Source organism: Lactuca sativa, chromosome 9, assembly GCF_002870075.4.
Source record: "Lactuca sativa cultivar Salinas chromosome 9, Lsat_Salinas_v11, whole genome shotgun sequence".
NCBI classification, from domain to species: domain Eukaryota; kingdom Viridiplantae; phylum Streptophyta; class Magnoliopsida; order Asterales; family Asteraceae; genus Lactuca; species Lactuca sativa.
Window position 1 is genome coordinate 185,204,945 of NC_056631.2, and position 18,161 is coordinate 185,223,105.

The window sequence follows — 18,161 nt, forward strand, 5'->3', positions numbered from 1 at the left end:
ACCTATCTAACTGGTGACCTGAGAATACAAGTTATTTTGAAAGCGAGTATCAGCTTTAAAGCTGGTGAATTCATAAGTATTTAGGTGTTATTGTCCTATTTTGGAATGCTGTTAAGAATGTCGTATAAATCCTTAAATAGAACAGTTGATATAAGTATGAAATGTGGTCTTCTACCAAGACCCGAATGTTCTGTAAGTAAAATGGTAGTTTTTCCTTTCTAATGACTAGTACTAAAAGTACGTAGTCTAACTCATCGTTTATGTGAAAGTATCACAAAATAAAGTAAAATAGGAAAATAATATGATAATCATGTAAGTGTTATCCCTGGGTGACCAGGATTAACATGACATCGCCGGAGCGAAAAGTATACCCTATGAACATCTGAAGATTGTCCCCTCACCCTTTGTCGCGACAGCAGGGTGGAAGGGAGGGTTAGTCCCGTATCAGCGTTAACCTAATAATCATCCGAAGATATTCATCTCATCCTCTGTTGCAACAGGAGATGGAGGAATGGTTAGTTCCGTGGCCGACTCCTAATATAAGCATTAACCTAATGATCATCCGAAGATTTTCATCTCATCCTCTGTTGCAACAGGAGATGGAGGAATGGTTAGTTCCGTGGCCGACTCCTCCTATAAGCGTTAAGCTAATGATCATTCGAAGATTTTCATCTCATCCTCTGTTGCAACAGAGATGGAGGAATGGTTAGTTCCGTAGCCGACTCCTAATATAAGCGTCAACCTAATGATCATCCGAAGATTTTCATCTCATCCTCTGTTGCAACAGGAGATGGAGGAATATTTAGTTCTGTGACAGACATCCCATTGAACAGGGATAGACAGGAAAATTTACACAGAAGGTACAAATAAATCTTCCTAATAACTCTAGGTACAAGTATCCAGGTAAGTGAATAAAGGATAATGTATCTAAGTAACAGTATTCATGTATGGTATTCATGTAAGCGTATTCAGATAAATGTAGCTATGTAAACGTACTCACGTATCATGTAATCCTAGGTAATTGTACTCATGTATCATGTAAGGTACTGGTATAGACTCATGAATGAACTGACTCTTGTGTGATTCCTTGTAATAGGAATAATGTTTTGTTTCATCTAACTATCCCTATGATAATTAACTGGAAAGTAATTGATTGTTCAAGTAGATTTATGCACCCTCGATACACCAGGGTGTGGGAAACTGAACGAAGGATGGAAACTATAGCATCAATACATATATAAGAACATATGCGTATAAGTGTAGTTTTGCTCAAGAAGGTAAAAATAATGGTTTTGCAAGATATCTAGGAGTTTTGAACAATAATTAAGAGTGACTTGATGTCATTTTAATAAACATTTCAAAACCAATACTTTTGCTATCAAGGTATTTTAAGATAGAAAACCATTTCATGTGTAACCTTTTGAAGTATGTGAAATCTACTGAGTGAAAACACAGTTATAAAATACATAAGATTGATTTAATAACATACTGTTTTCTACTTGTATTCCCCCCCCCCCCTTAAAGCATTTAAAATAATGATTAAGGGGTATGAACTCACCTGTTGTGAGTGGTTCTAGCGGGTACGCGTGTAGGGATGAGAAGTTCCACGAATGAAGTCCCGAGACACAATAAGTCTTAAATGATATTTAAGGACACATAATGACATGAGTATAGTGTTTATAAACAACTATATGAAAGATAACACCTTCCGGGACTAGGAAACACCTTGACCAAGTGTTGGAATCACATGTGATTGAACGTAGGAAGGTATAAGGCACACATATGAGTTTACTACCATGAGTTCATGACCCAAGGGAGTTTATGGTCGTAAACTCATGGTCACTCATGGGTTTGTGTGAGTATGAAAGCTAGGGAATGATTTAGGGACATTAGCTCTAGCATAGGATGAGAAAGACCAACTTCTTTGGAGTTTTTGAGGTGTTCACGGCCCAAATGAGTTTACTACCTTAAACTCATGGCCAAATATACTTATGGGGGTCCTAAAGGTCATAAGGAAGCATTCTAAAATCATGCCTAAGCCCTTAGAAGTGTTTGTGGCATCTAAACACCCCTAACTTGAGTTTACGGCCCATGGACCATTTGGTCATGTGTTTGCGGCCGTAAACACACATGGGTATTGGTATTTTCATTGCTTTGGGTCCTAGACACATCAAGGTAAAGTGTTATGTTCGTCTCTTGGCTTAATGAAGGTATTTAGGGCACTTTGGCACCCAAATATGGAGTTCACGGCCCAAGAACTTCCTTGGCCATGAACTCACTTTCAACCTTTGATTCTATTTGTTTTGGATGTCTAAACATGTAATGGTAGTCACTAGGATGAGTTCCAAGGCTTTGAGGGACATTGGGACACTTTTGGCCCTTAAAATGGAGTTTACTCTCTAAGAGGATTTTACTCTCCAAGATGTTCTTTGGGAGTAAACTCTCAAATCTTGTTGCTTTGTGTTTGTTTTCTGTCCCTAAACTCGTTAGTGTACAAGTCCTAACTAGTTTCATGGCTTAAGGAAGGACTAGGCCTCATTTGGCTTTTGAAAAGGAGTTTACTCTCCAAGATGTTCTTGGGGAGTAAACTCACAGATCTTGCTGTTCTGTCGTGATTTTGATGTTATTAAGCACAATCTAAGCTATATAATACAACTAGATTGAAGTATTCACGATTTGTGATAAAACCCAAAGATCCGTGAGAGAGAATTTGGCTTTTCTCTAATTGGAAATGTAACTAATGAATTATTTGGTTTAGATTTCTATATATAGTCCTGGGATTTTTGGCAGAAAACATTTTTATTCCAGGAATGAACTCTAATATCCTAGAGTATTGGAATAACAGTGTTGCACAAAACCCTAGTGCATCCACTCTCCTGATATTTCCTGAAGTGTTAAACTTGAAATACTCAAACTTATACCCAAAGTCTGGAAGTTCTCTGTAACTGTTCTAACTTCTATTGGCTTGATATGGTTTGTTCAGAATGGAAATTTCGGGTTGTCACATCATCCCCCTGTTAAAGGGAATTTCGTCCTGAAATTAGAATTTAGGCAAGGAAGTAGGTAAACGTGATCGAGTCGTTAGGTAAAAACTTCCTAATCGATTTGCTCTCGCGCTCCCAAGTGAAATCGGGTTCTCAGTTGGTATTCCAATGAACCTTCACTAATGGGCGACGGTGTTGCTTTTTCCGCCTGACCTCTCAGTCAAGGGTCACTACGGTTCTAATACGAAGGCAAGGATCTCATAAATCTCGATCTCGTCGAGAGGGCTGACGAAAGTCCTAATGGAAAGATACTGTTTCAGGTTCGAGACGCGAAGGGGAAAATGTACGTTACTAAGTTCGCGGAGTACGTCTAGTTTGTGAGATGCAGGAGCGATTCTGGTAAGAATCTTGGAGGCCCCAACTACTTTGGATTTAGCTTTCCACGCTTTACGAAGCGTATTAAGCTGTTCCCAGAGTGAGGTTTCCTAAAGAATTTGGTCTCTCACTTGGAATTCCAAAGGTTCTTTCTCTCGCTTACTTCCCAGTCAAGGGCCATCCCTTGCTGGGTCAAAGTCGAAAGGGTTTCTGAAGTTTGCGGGGAGTTTCGAATGGACTATGATAGTAGGTCTGTAAGCCCTAGAATTTGGCGAATTTTCCGTCGGTGACTACGGTGCCGACAAATTCCAACGGTTTTGGATAATTTGACAGAGTACTCAAGAATTTCCACAACACTAATAGTGTGTCTCAGGAAATTTGTCTCTAAATTCCAAAACTCTTGTTCAGAGAACTTTGTGAAGAGTATCTCCGAGGGTAATGTTTCTATGGGTTCTTTCTTACTACGAGGGTTGATAAGTAGTCATTATATGGAGAAATGACGAACTGATCCCAGTAAGAAAGGCGTACTCCACTCATTTAGCTCAGAAATACTATGGGCGTATTGGTCCTATCTGAGGGGTATCACTATGGACTCGAAGTGTTCGTATCGAGTTCGGAGGGTAGTCTTTAGGACATCCTTCCCTAACACTCGAACTGGTGATATTCGGATCTCAGGTCCATTTCTGAAAGTAACTCTTTCTCTGTGTTTTCTCAATCAACTCTTCTAAGCGAGGCAGAGATAACGATTTCTAAAGGAAATCTAAATGAAGTGTCTGGTCGTCGTGGTACATATGATGCACTCCGTCAACCTCTGGTAAGAATAAGACCGGAGCTCTAAAGGGTGAGAAGCTTGGTCTTCTAATTCTATTGTTGAATAGTTTGCTGTGTTGTCCGGGCTGTTCTTGTATCTTCCGTAGGTGCTTAGAATGAAGGTGATCTGGTTATAAGAGTCAAACTGGGTTCTAAGTTTGTTCCTATGCCAATGTAATTACTCGTACTCTTGGACAGTCTCCGTCCTGAAGTTCATATTAGAATTCATACGTGATTCAATGATCACAATTTCGTGTATATGAGTCGTATATAATTAAGACTGAAAAGGTAGTCGAATAACTGATTCTTCCTTGATCTCACATCCTATCGAGGGAAAAGAAGTTAAAGTGGAATCATCAATTCTAAACCTGTAGAACATTGATTATATTTCACTCTCATGTATACATTCTTCTGTGATCGATCAACCGTATGAATTCTGGAATTGAACTTGACGTACTGCACGAGTAATATTGTGGGGATTCCTTCGGAAAGGAAAAGAGTTATAAGGTACTCCTTATATGAGTACTTTGGTGTTTTGATATGACGGCTTCGCTAAAAGGCGATTTCTGAGAAAGAGATGTACTGATGAAGCTGGTATTGCGAGGATCGAATTTACTCGAGTCATATGATAACGTCGGAAACATATGGAAACTAAAGACATTAGATTTGAACATAAGGCATTACAGACAAAACACAACACAACAACCATTAACAGAGTTACTGTACTTAGGATTTACTACAAGACTATTGCTGCGAACAAGGTATACTACAAAATATAAGTATACGCAGCACGAGCATCCCTAAACGGACGGGATCCTGCAAAAGATAAGACTCTGGTTGCACTAGTGTTGGGATGGTTCATAAGTCTGTTACAACAAAACGCCTAAATTACATTAACGTGGGTCCGGAGTAGACTCTCCTGCGGCGGTGGTTGGTAGTAGTCTTTCATCTGTGCCAGCAATTGCTGCCCCTGGGCAGTTCCTTTTGTAGTGACCCACTTTGCCACAACCGTAGCAAACCTGGTTCCCACTGGCGTTTGGCACTTGAGCGTCCTGAGCTGTTGGCGTCCTGCAAAAACGGGTTGTATGCCCCTTCCTGTAGCAGTGTGAGCACTGCTTCTCTCTACAAGGTCCATGGTGGTGAAAACTACATTTAATGCATCTTGGGAGACTTCCAGCATAATGTTTGGCTGGTTTGGGGACCATTGGGACACCAGAAGGAATGGTCGTAGGAGGTGTAGATGTCGTAGCTGTGAAGGTTGTTGCTGGTGGTAGTTTCATGTTCGCCCTTCGAAGCGACTTGTCCTTAGAGTTAGTCCAAGACTTTCGTTTGATACTCTTGGTCTTAGGACTTGGGGTATCGTGGTAGTTTGTTGCTTGCTGGGGTACTGGATAGTCACTTGGATTGGCATTGTTGTTAACAGTCCCGCTAACATTGGCGTTGTTAGCGTGAAGGTGGTTCAGAATAGCTGACACAGCAGCCGAGACTGCAGCTTGAAAGGTAGCTGTATCAATCTGAAGAGTTGGTGGTTGGCTGGTGGGCTGATTGTTTTTCTTCGGCAACATGATTCTGTTACACCGAAAGAAAATGAATCTTGAGAGCGAAATGGTTGAACCTAGACGTAGTTCGATCTCTCATGAAAAGAATAGAAGTATGTTCTCTAAGGTTCGACCTACATCCATATGATGCAGTCCTAGTAAAGTTCGGAAGTAAGTTCATACAATGGTCTCAAGATGTTTATCGTTCTAGTCAAGATATCGCTGGTTGGCGAATAACATGATCCAACCATTGAAAGAGACTTGGAGATGTCTCCGGAGTTAAATTGCTATAGTCCAATGACTTGACTGGAGCATATTTCAAATAGACTCAAATGAAAGTATGATAAGAGTATTTGAATAAAGAATGACACAAAAATTAGCCGGCTATCCATATCTTTGATATTCATGACGTACAAGTTCGGGAAAATTACCTTGTAATAAGGTCTTACATCACATCCAGAGATGATAGTTTTCGACGACATAAAGACCTAACTAAAGTACTTACTTACAAGATAGTTTCATAGAGAATGCCACATCGGGCATAGACAGGAATCACGATTCCTTTCTAACAAGGAATATAAAGTAAAGTATCTACTACTAGCGATGGTCATCCCTCTGGTGAACTCTCAGTTCAGCCAGTTGGCGTTCCACATCAAGTAGGTGTCTTTCGTACACTCTCTGGTGTACTCGAAGTTCTATGACTTCGGCTCGTGATTCAGCCAGTGTTTGCAGCAGGGTTTCATGGTCTCTCTCAGACCTCTTACAAGTATGTTCAAGGCGACTGGTGCGAAGCATATGCATTCCTCCATTTTTGTCAACTTCTGCGATACGTTGTAGAGCTGTCCTGCCCTGAATTTCGTTTCGGGCAACTCTTCGGATCAGAATTGGCATGATTCTGTCTGCTGGGCCCCCATTGCTCAAGTCATAGAAGCTTCGGTCACCATCAAATGGCATGGGCTGATCTTGTCCTTGGCTCCATGTTTCCAAACATTCCACCCACTCAGGCGTCGGGCCATGAAAAGCCGGACGAGGGTTAGGAATCGGAAAAGGAGCTGCCTGGGGTAGGTTCTCAACCTCGGGTTCGGAGATGGCATCGACTGAAAGGTCGTCAGCATGGTGATCGTTCAGAGGGATTGGGTAATCATCATCTGGTTCTTCTCCAAACCATTCAGCAATCACTTCGTTCAGAAGGAACAGGTTGCCGTGGGGATGGAATCCAGCTATGTTATCTACACGAGAATTGGGGTAAGAAAATAATTATTTAACGAACTATCTAGATAATTATTTAGGAAATCTTCATTAGTTCCATCGCTATTTGAAAAGTGCATACCAGTTATATGTAATCAACACAGGATAGGCCTTCGAATAAGTGACCTCACCTCCAAATTCACAAGGAATAGGGGTAAAGCAAAAATTTCACCGATTCTAAGTCTATAACATCCTAGTTACATATAACTTTAGTGTATACACTTAGCAATTATCAACTTAGGAATGAAGATTCCATTTTAGTTCTCAAGTATAAAGTACTTATAGTAACACAAAATACCCCTAAGTTATTTTAGACTTAAGTTCTGTTATAATGTTCTCATTGTGGTAATGTTGGTAAGTTTTTAGACTTGTTGCCATATCACAACCATTCTTGGGCATGCGCTCATCACTCCTCGGAACAACATAGTTGATCAGGCTATGCCACTCCCAAGACTGACCATACATCCCCGAGCTTACCTATGATATCCAACAATCGCAATACTTTTGTTCTTGTCATTTTAACACGGATTTTAGTATGAATGCAGGCACATATACTTTGTTAAATGTTTTATTATTTAAAAGTATAAACTCTTAGGCAGAGTGTTTTAATCCCATGTATTTATAGTTAGTATATCTTTTATGGGTTGATATACTTAATTCACTATAAACAATGCTCTGATACCAATCTGTCACACCCCAAAACCAAGAACGGCGGAAATGTTCCGGGGTGAAGGACGTCATGTGAAGTATCATAACAATGTAAATTAGTAAACAAGCAACAACATCATCCATTTCATTAATTGGTAAAGTTTTAATACATGTGTGTTCTTTCATAATGTACAACAATAAAAATGAATAATCAAAATATGATGACTCTGGACTGTGCTCAATCTTCTCAAGGCCTGGACATCGTACCTGTCTAACTGGTGACCTGAGAATACAAGTTATTTTGAAAGCGAGTATCAGCTTGAAAGCTGGTGAATTCATAAGTATTTAGGTGTTATTGTCCAGTTTTGGAATGCTGTTAAGAATGTCGTATAAATCCTTAAATAGAACAGTTGATATAAGTATCAAATGTGGTCTTCTACCAAGACCCGAATGTTCTATAAGTAAAATGGTATTTTTTCCTTTCTAATGACTAGTACTAAAAGTACGTGGTCTAACTCATCGTTTATGTGAAAGTATCACAAAATAAAGTAAAATAGGAAAATAATATGATAATCATGTAAGTGTTATCCCTGGGTGACCAGGATTAACACGACATCGCCGGAGCGAAAGGTATACCCTATGAACAACCGAAGATTGTCCCCTCACCCTCTGTAGCGACAGTAGGGTGGAAGTGAGGGTTAGTCCCGTATCAGCGTTAACCTAATGATCATCCGAAGATTTTCATCTCATCCTATGTTGCAACAGGAGATAGAGGAATGGTTAGTTCCGTGGCCGACTCCTAATATAAGCGTTAACCTAATGATCATCCGAAGATTTTCATCTCATCCTCTGTTGCAACACGAGATGGAGGAATGGTTAGTTACGTGGCCGACTCCTAATATAAGCGTTAACCTAATGATCATCCGAAGATTTTCATCTCATCCTCTGTTGCAACAGGAAATGGAGGAATGGTTAGTTCTGTGACAGACATCCCATTGAACAGGGATAGTCAGGAAAATTTACACAAAAGGTACGAATAAATCTTCCTAATAACTCTAGGTACAAGTATCTAGGTAAGTGAATACAGGATAACGTATCTGAGTAACAGTATTCATGTACTGTATTCATGTAAGCGTAGTCAGATAAATGTAGCTATGTAAACGCACTCACATATCATGTAATCCTAGGTAATTGTACTCATGTATCATGTAAGGTACTGGTATAGACTCATGAATGAACTGACTCTTGTGTGATTCCTTGTAATAGGAATAATGTTTTGTTTCATCTAACTATCCCTATGATAATTAACTGGAAAGTAATTGATTGTTCAAGTAGATTTATGCACCCTCGATACACCAGGGTGTGGGAAACTAAACGAAGGATGGAAACTATAACATCAATACATATATAAGAACATATGCGTACAAGTGTAGTTTTGCTCAAGAAGGTAAAAATAATGGTTTTGCAAGATATCTAGGAGTTTTGAACAATAATTAAGAGTGACTTGATGTCATTTTAATAAACATTTCAAAACTAATACTTTTGCTATCAAGGTATTTTAAGATAGAAAACCATTTCATGTGTCACCTTTTGAAGTATGTGAAATCTACTGAGTGAAAACACAGTTATAAAATACATAAGATTGATTTAATAACATACTGTTTTCTACTTTTATTCCCCCCCCCCATTAAAGCATTTAAAATCATTTAAAATATTGATTAAGGGGTATGAACTCACCTGTTGTGAGTGGTTCTAGCGGGTACGCTTGTAGGGATGAGAAGTTCCACGAATGAAGTCCCGAGACACATTAAGTCTTAAATGATATTTAAGGACACGTAATGACATGAGTATAGTGTTTATAAACAACTATATGAAAGATAACACCTTCCGGGACTAGGAAACACCTTGACCAAGTGTTGGAATCACATGTGATTGAACGTAGGAAGGTATAAGGCACACATATGAGTTTACTACCATGAGTTCATGACCCAAGGGAGTTTATGGTCGTAAACTCATGGTCACTCATGGGTTTGTGTGAGTATGAAAGCTAGGGAATGATTTAGGGACATTAGCTCTAGCATAGGATGAGAAAGACCAACTTCTTTGGAGTTTTTGAGGTGTTCACGGCCCAAATGAGTTTACTACCTTAAACTCATGGACAAATATACTTATGGGGGTCCTAAAGGTCATAAGGAAGCATTCTAAATTCATGCCTAAGCCCTTAGAAGTTTTTGTGGCATCAAAACACCCTAACTTGAGTTTACGGCCCATGGACCATTTGGTCATGTGTTTGCGGCCGTAAACACACATGGGTATAGATATTTTCGTTGCTTTGGGTCCTAGATACATCAAGGTAAAGTGTTATGTTCGTCTCTTGGCTTAATGAAGGTATTTAGGGCACTTTGGCACCCAAATATGGAGTTCACAGCCCAAGAACTTCCTTGGCCGTGAACTCACTTTCTGTAACAACACGTCATTTCAGGCCCTTGAAATTCGAGTCTTGTAACCTCTTTGAAAAAGTAATTAGAATATTATCGAAAAATGAAGTATTCAAAGGCTCTGTTTGGAGTACGCTATGTAATAGATATCGTCTTAAGGTTTCCAAGCATATAAAGAACACTAAAATCCGAGTTATAACGAAGAAGTTATGGCCATTCTAAGTTTTCCGACAAAAACCGGCAATACAAAGTTACGTAAAAACTCGAATCGAAGATCGAGCGACTTTTGGCCGGAATGACCTAAACGACAATCGAAGGTCTCGACATTGGTATTTCAGCGGTAAAAAGTCTGGCAAAAACCGACGTCAGATAAAGAAGTTATGAATTTTTAAAGAAATTCCTTAATCACATCATTTTATAAATAAATAATAAAAATAATTTCGGAATTTGCCGACGGAGTCTAAACGAAAGTTGTAGATCGTAGTCTCACCTACATGTGGATATAAAGACCATCGAAAACAGAGTTCGTATGAAGAAGATATGATTTTTTGAAGCTTATTAAATAAATTATAATTATATTTAAATCAAAATGCTGGTAATATCCGAAGAGGAGTCAGCGTCCTCATCCGAGGTACGCGCCGCGTAACCCAGTACGCCCCGTGTACCCGACGGGCCTTGGTCTCGGTCCGTCCACGTCGCCCCTATGCGAGCTACCCACCTTTCCATCCCATCCGAAGCCGAGGCAGTTGAGGACTCGGTCACGGGTGACGCACGAGTACGCGCTGCGTACGAGCGTACGCCCCGCGTACCGAGGCCTCTCAGCCCCTATAAAAGGTATGCGAGGGTCTCCGGAAAACTTGCTCATTTCTTCTCATTTCTCTTGCGTTTTGCCTCGTTTTCCGTGCCCGTTCAAACCCGAAGCGCTGGTCTTTTTGCTCAACTACCGAGAGTCGGTTTTACTCCCGAGATTCCCGAGAATCCCGAGAAAAATCCGTTTCCCAAGACGAAACTCTGCCCGGTTTTCCATCTCGCTATCTTCAAACTTCCAAGTGAGTTCATACCCCTACATTTTCATGTTTTCTTCAAGTTTTAAGGGGGGGAATACAAGTTAGAACACTAAACATAACTTAAATTTAAATGACAGCTTTCTATAGAAAAGTTGAGTCCTGTTCACGGACTGTTTTGACCATCTTAAACTTAATATATTTCAAAACTGTACAATATGAAAATAGTTCAAGTTTATACCTTTCTAAGGACTACTCGCACGGGTTCATACGATTTTTCTACAATTTATGGCGATTTTTATAAAACTGTCTGTCATTTCAGAAGTGATTTCGGACCAGTCTGTGAAGATGTTCATTTTCACACTAGTTTGAGACCACTAAAAATCATAATAAAATTTGGGAACAAAGTAGACTCATATTATAAACACTCAGAGGTGACGGATTCAGTTTTTGACTTACGATGATTTTTCTATGAATTTTCTAAAAACAGGGACAGCAAAGGGTAAAAGTGTCAAAAGTGGTTTATAGATTTATTAATACCTTCTAACATTTTTGAGCAATGTTTATACATTAAGGAAGTTAAAACACAATCATTTAAATATGTTTAATTACCATTTTTACAAAAGTGATAAGTACAAAAAGGTCTTTAGTATCAAACTTAAGGATTATTTCATGCAAAGTTTTCTAATAAAAACGTAAGAATATGAACAACAATTACGAAACATACCAAATCATCTTTTAAAACTTATACATATATATAACCATATATATATATATATATATATATATATATATATATATATATATATATATATATATATATGTTTTGTTTACAAACTTGTCTTCTACATCAAAAATTTCACTTTACTCGTTTTTATCAAATGAATCACTTGTGATTTATTACTACTATGTGAAAACTCTTGTCATACTTTGCATGCACTAGATTTATACAAAGTATTTAGAAATTCCAAAGTATCCTTCGTTGTTAAACCGTTTTAATACATTTTAAAAACTTATGATTTATGCATTGTCAAAACTTTGTGAGAAAGGATGATCTTTGCATACAAAACTATTACTTTAATACAGACTTAGTTGAGAATCCATGAGACAAGTACATCTTCAAACACTGCCTTTTTGCTAGAAGGTATCGCTACAAGTCCTGTCTATAACCAGATTCTCCCGTTCGGAGAACGTGTCAAATGTGTATAGATCTATACGGGAAGTCATGATCCCGCTCCCTGACTGTTAGCTACAGTCCTTCCTTTGGGGTGACAGTTTGTCATAACGCTACGACGCCTGAAGAACGTTGCTATAGACATATTATGTTTAGTATGGTTATAAAACTCATCAGATACACAACTATTATAGTACTTCTGATTGATGAACGAGTAGCTATTAAAGCTATTCTTTATCTAACATACTGAAATCTTCTGATAGGTTTATTATATAAATCTATGTTTAAAATAGCCTAAAGCATGTGGATTGCATTCAACTTTCTTTGTCTTGGTCATTAAACAAACTATTACTTTAGGAAAATAAGGGATTTTCCTGTATACAAACCAAACGACTATTAGGAAAATAAGGGATTTTTTTGGTTCAACTAGCTACATTTTTCAACACAAATACCCTCATGCATTTCATACTTTTATTAGAATATAAGGGATTTTCCTGGAAAATATACACTCATTTTTGGAATGCCATTCAATGTTTCTAAATCACTTATGAACTCACCAACTTAATTGTTGACACTTTTTCTTTGAAATAACTTGTATTCTCAGGGAACCGTTAAGCAGGTTTGGAACTCAACTTTTGGGGATTAACGCGCTGGTGTTAATTATTTCTTTTGAAAGATGTTTATGCATTTATCTTTTGAGCATGTAATGAATACAATGATGTAAACATTTTTAAAACCTTTATATATGTATGGTGGTGTGTACTTTCCTTTCTATGAACTGTTATGATACTAAATATGACGTCCTCCACCCCCGAACGTTTCCGCCGTTCTGGTTTGGGGGTGTGACAGATTGGTATCAGAGCTTTGTTTATAGGGAATTAAGTATATCAAAACCATTTCTTTTTGATATACAACTATAAACTCAACTGGGCAAAAACACTCTGAGAAGAATCATACTTTTGAAATTAAATTTAATTAGTTTTTAAAGTAGGCATGCACTCGTTTCATACTAATAACATTTTCATATAGGATAATTTTAGAAGTATTATAAATAAGTTGTGCGTTACAGGTACGCCTTGGGACATGTAATCAGAATTGGGAAGAATATAGCCTGATCAACTATATTTGTCCAAGAGCCGACTAACGTGTGGCAAGGAGTGTCTGCAATGGACAACAAATTTAAAACTTACCAAAAGCATATCATTAAAGAATACTAAGGGAGTATTCGAGTGCCTTCAACCCTTAAACTTAAGAGTAAATTCCATGTGCTTTAGCTTATAGTCAATTCTTAACCCTATTCTCGTATAGACTCAGATGGCTGGATTCCATCACCCCGGTGACCCCTACTACTTCAACCAAAGCAATGGAGAAGGGATAGAGAATGATCCTGAAGAAGGATTGCTAGAAGAATTAGACTCAGATCCCGAGAACAATAACCTACCCGTAACGGCTCCAATTCAAAATCCTAATCCTCGACCGGAATTTCATGGCTCGACGCCCCTTTGGGCAACTAACCTGGATAGGTGGAGTCGCGAACAGGATCAACCCCTTCCATTCAACGGAGACCGAAGCTTCTACAACCTAAGAGAGGGAGGCTCAGCAGACAGAGCCCTTCCTATATTGGTTCGTCGGATTTCTCGCATTGGTGAACAAGGACGGACGACCATCCATCGAACTGAGGAAAATGATGCGAACACTGGAGTCAACACAGTTCGCATCCGACAGTTAGGATTAGCTCACGGGAGAATCGTAAATCGAAATGAAGCGTTGCAGAGAGAGCTAACGACAACTCAAACCGAAGTGATAGAACTTCGGGCACGCCAGGCAAGACATGAACTACGTATGCTCGAGATGGAGCGTCAGTTGGCGGAATCTAAGGCCCATGTAGCCAGCTCGCGTAACAAATAATACCTGTCTGACTTCCAAAATTTTGTCATAGCATAAGACCTCGGATAAAGTCCTTACTTTTCTTAAACCTTGTAATCGGAGACCTTTAGATAGGTCAAAATTTTTCTAACTACAAAATGTAACACACCATGTTTTATAATATATGATGTATTTCCTTTACTTAAAACCTTTGCATACCCCTCAAATTCATGAGTTTATCTACTCTCCTCATGAGTCGAACTCAAAACCCTATTCAAGGGTAAACCAAACTTCTGATATAGCAAATCACTAATGCGCGACTTTCGAATCATTAAAACTTATAGTTCTTCTTATTATTTCCTTATCAGAGCAATGTCTCCTCGTAGATCAGCACGTAGAAACGCAACCCCACCACCACCTCCTCAATATGACCCCAACATAGTGCAATATGCTATCGTTGCGGCAGTAACAGCTGCACTGTCTCAAGCAAACTTTAGTGGCACAGCAAGGGCCGGAAATAATCAACTTACCAACGCAACCCCATTCCTACATTTGGACACCGCCACTTTGCAAGCTACAGTTATAGCCACAGTGACAGCCATTATGGCGTACAATAACTCTGTCAACTCAAGCAGGGAAGGAAACGATATCAAAAATCCTAATCAAAGAAACAATCGAAGCCACCTTCCAGTAGCTACCTACAAGAATACCGCAAGGTGCGAACACAAGAACATGAAACGAAAACCCTGGAGCAAGAGGGGATACAAATCAACTCAAAGAAACGCCAAAAAGCAGTCAACAAACCATACCCCTACACCCAGAAGGTCGTACAACAGCAACCAGCCTAAGTGCAACCGACGCAACTTTCAGCATCACGGATCCTGCCGTGAAATGTATTGCGTTAGGTGCAATAGAAAGGGACACACCGTCTGCTACTGCAGAGAACTAGCCCAACCAACTACTCTAGCCACAAATGTAGGAGTAGACCGCGCTTGTTATGAGTGCGGAGTAACGGGACACTTCCGAAGGGACTGTCTGGATTCAAGCATCATGAATGTTGGTGGAGAAGGCCAAGTATTCGCAATGGGCCAATAGGAGGCTATTGCAAACCCCACGGTTATTCTGGGTACATTTCTCCTTGATAACTTATTTGCATACATTCCATTGATAGTAGGAACGTAGAAGAGTTCCGTGAGTCACAAGTTTAAAAATCTACTCGAACAAACACCCCAACCATTAAACAAAACTTTCATAGTAGTAATAATAGAGATAGACTAAAAAGCACTGAAAACACATACGTAGAATGCCCTATCCCACTAACGAACGTTTTATAATGAGAAGTACCGACATTGGCATTCGACGTGGATTGGTGTGGCCCTACCCATACCAGTTCCATGTGTTATAAAGGATCCTTTCACTTTGACCATCGACAAACGAAACTCGATCGATTTGTAATAACAAACCCCACACAAACCCCAATTGGTTTCTATTTTCAAAACCCCGAAGTACTCATATGAGGAATCTTTACAACCTTCCCGTAGTTTCCCCCAACAAATCATTTAGAAATAACACGCATGCAACAAGTCGAATCCAAGCCCATAAACTAGTAGTGAATTCAACCATGAACTTCAAAACGTAGCTACCCTAATGCATCGAGTGAATATGCTAACATTTAGAAGAACATAAGCAATTAAACCCAAAACCACACGATCCCGATCAGTCGAAGTGATAGGCGGAGTAATGAAGGTCCGCTGAAACACACACATTAGGATCTAGATTCATAAAGGAACAAGTGGCAACTCCTGCAGAACGCCTTAGGAAGCAATTTCCAAGGTAGGGTATTGAGGAAGGCACTCGTGTCCACTTAACACTGGCTAAACACCTCACTCCCGCCACTAAGGCTAGCACTAGCCAGTCATGCCACCAAGACGAGGATATAAGGGCACCTCAAGAAGGATTGCCCTATCACAAAGAATTCTGGCATAGACGGTAGGATTCTACGGACCACAGTTGCAGGAGAACCTACTCCAAATCCACATTAATGTAATTTAGGCGTTTCGTTGTAACAGACATATAAACCATCCAAAACTAGTGCAACCAGAGCCTTGTCTTTTGCGGGATCCCGTTAGTATAGGGATACTCATGCTGCGTATACTTGCCTTTGTAGTATACCTTATTCGCAGCAATAGTCTTGTAGTATTCTAAAGTACTGTAACTCTGTTGATGGTTGCACGGTTGTGTTTTGTCGGTAAACGTCTTATGTTCAAATCTAATGTCTTTAAGTTTCCTTATGATTCCGACATTATCATGCGACTTGATTCAATTTGATTCTCACAAAAACAGTTTCATACGTACATATCTTTCTTTGAAATCGCCTTTCCAGCAAAACCGTCATATCAGAACATCAATTGCTCATGAGTGGAGTACCTCATAATTCTTTTCCTTTCCGAAGAAGCCCCTGAAGTGCCACTCGTACAGTACGTCAAGTTCAAATCCAAAGATCCACACGGTTGATCTGTCACTGATGAATGTATACGTAGGGGTGATATATAGTCAAGGTTCTACAGGTTTAGAATTGACGATTCCACTTTAACTTCTTTTTCCTCGATGGGATGGGAGCTTAAAGAAGAATCAGTTATTCGACTACCTTTTCAATCTTAATTATATACAACTCGTATACACGAGATTATGATCGTTGAACCATGTATGAATTTCTAATATGAACTTCAGGACAGAGACTGCCTAAGACTACGAGTGAACGTGCTGCCATACAAATAAACACAAAAGCGCAACACATGCCCCTGTCGATTGGTTCAAAAGAGACAGATAGAACAAAAATACCCATCCTTTTTCCTTAGTTCAGGAGTAATTATACTTTCTTTTAGATCTTCATGACATCTAATCCACTTCCAAGATTTTGACATCATAATCAGTATGAATTGTTTGTGTTCTCATGCAAAAGGAAGGGTCACTGCCTATACCTCAAGACAACTTAAGACACAGGAAGTTAACTATACAAAACATGATCTTGAGGCAGGAGCATCAGTAATTACTTCGAAGATCTGGAAACACTACTCGTAGGGTACAAGATGTAATACTCTCTCAGTCCACAAAAACATTCAACATACGTTCGACCAAGAAGAGTTATCATGCCAGTGAAGTCAAACGAAGGAAGCAAAGTCGTATCCCGATAGTGAAAGGTCGCTGGAATGCCAAGCGAGGAACCAAGTTCAATTAGGAACATCAGGAGTAAATAAAACTTCTATCTGTAGCCTGAACTCTAATTTCGGGACGAAATTCCCTCTAACGGGGGGATGATGTAACAACCCGTCATTTCAGGCCCTTGAAATTCGAGTCTTATAGCCTCTTTGAAAAAGTAATTACAATATCATCAAAAAATGAAGTATTCAAAGGCTCTGTTTGGAGTATGCTATGTAATAGATATCGTCTTAAGGTTTCCAAGCATATAAAGAACACTAAAATACGAGTTATAACGAAGAAGTTATGACCATTCTAAGTTTTCCGACAAAAACCGGCAATACGAAGTTACGTAAAAACTCGAATCGAAGATCGAGCCACTTTTGGCCGGAATGACCTAAACGACAATCGAAGGTCTCGACATTGGTATTTCAGCGGTAAAAAGTCTGGCAAAAACCGACGTCAGATAAAGAAGTTATGAATTTTTAAAGAAATTCCTTAATCACGTTATTTTATAAATAAATAATAAAAATAATTTCGGAATTTGCCGACGGAGTCTAAACGAAAATTGTAGATCGTAGTCTCACCTACGCGTGGATATAAAGAACATCGAAAACAGAGTTCGTATGAAGAAGATATGATTTTTTGAAATTTATTAAATAAATTATAATTATATTTAAATCAAAATGCTGGTAATATCCGAAGAGGAGTCAGCGTCCTCATCCGAGGTACGCGCCGCGTAACCCAGTACGCCCCGTGTACCCGAGGGCCTTGGTCTCGGTCCGTCCACGTTGCCCCTATGCGAGCTACCCACCTTTCCGTCCCATCCGAAGCCGAGGCAGTCGAGGACTCGGTCACGGGTGACGCACGAGTACGCG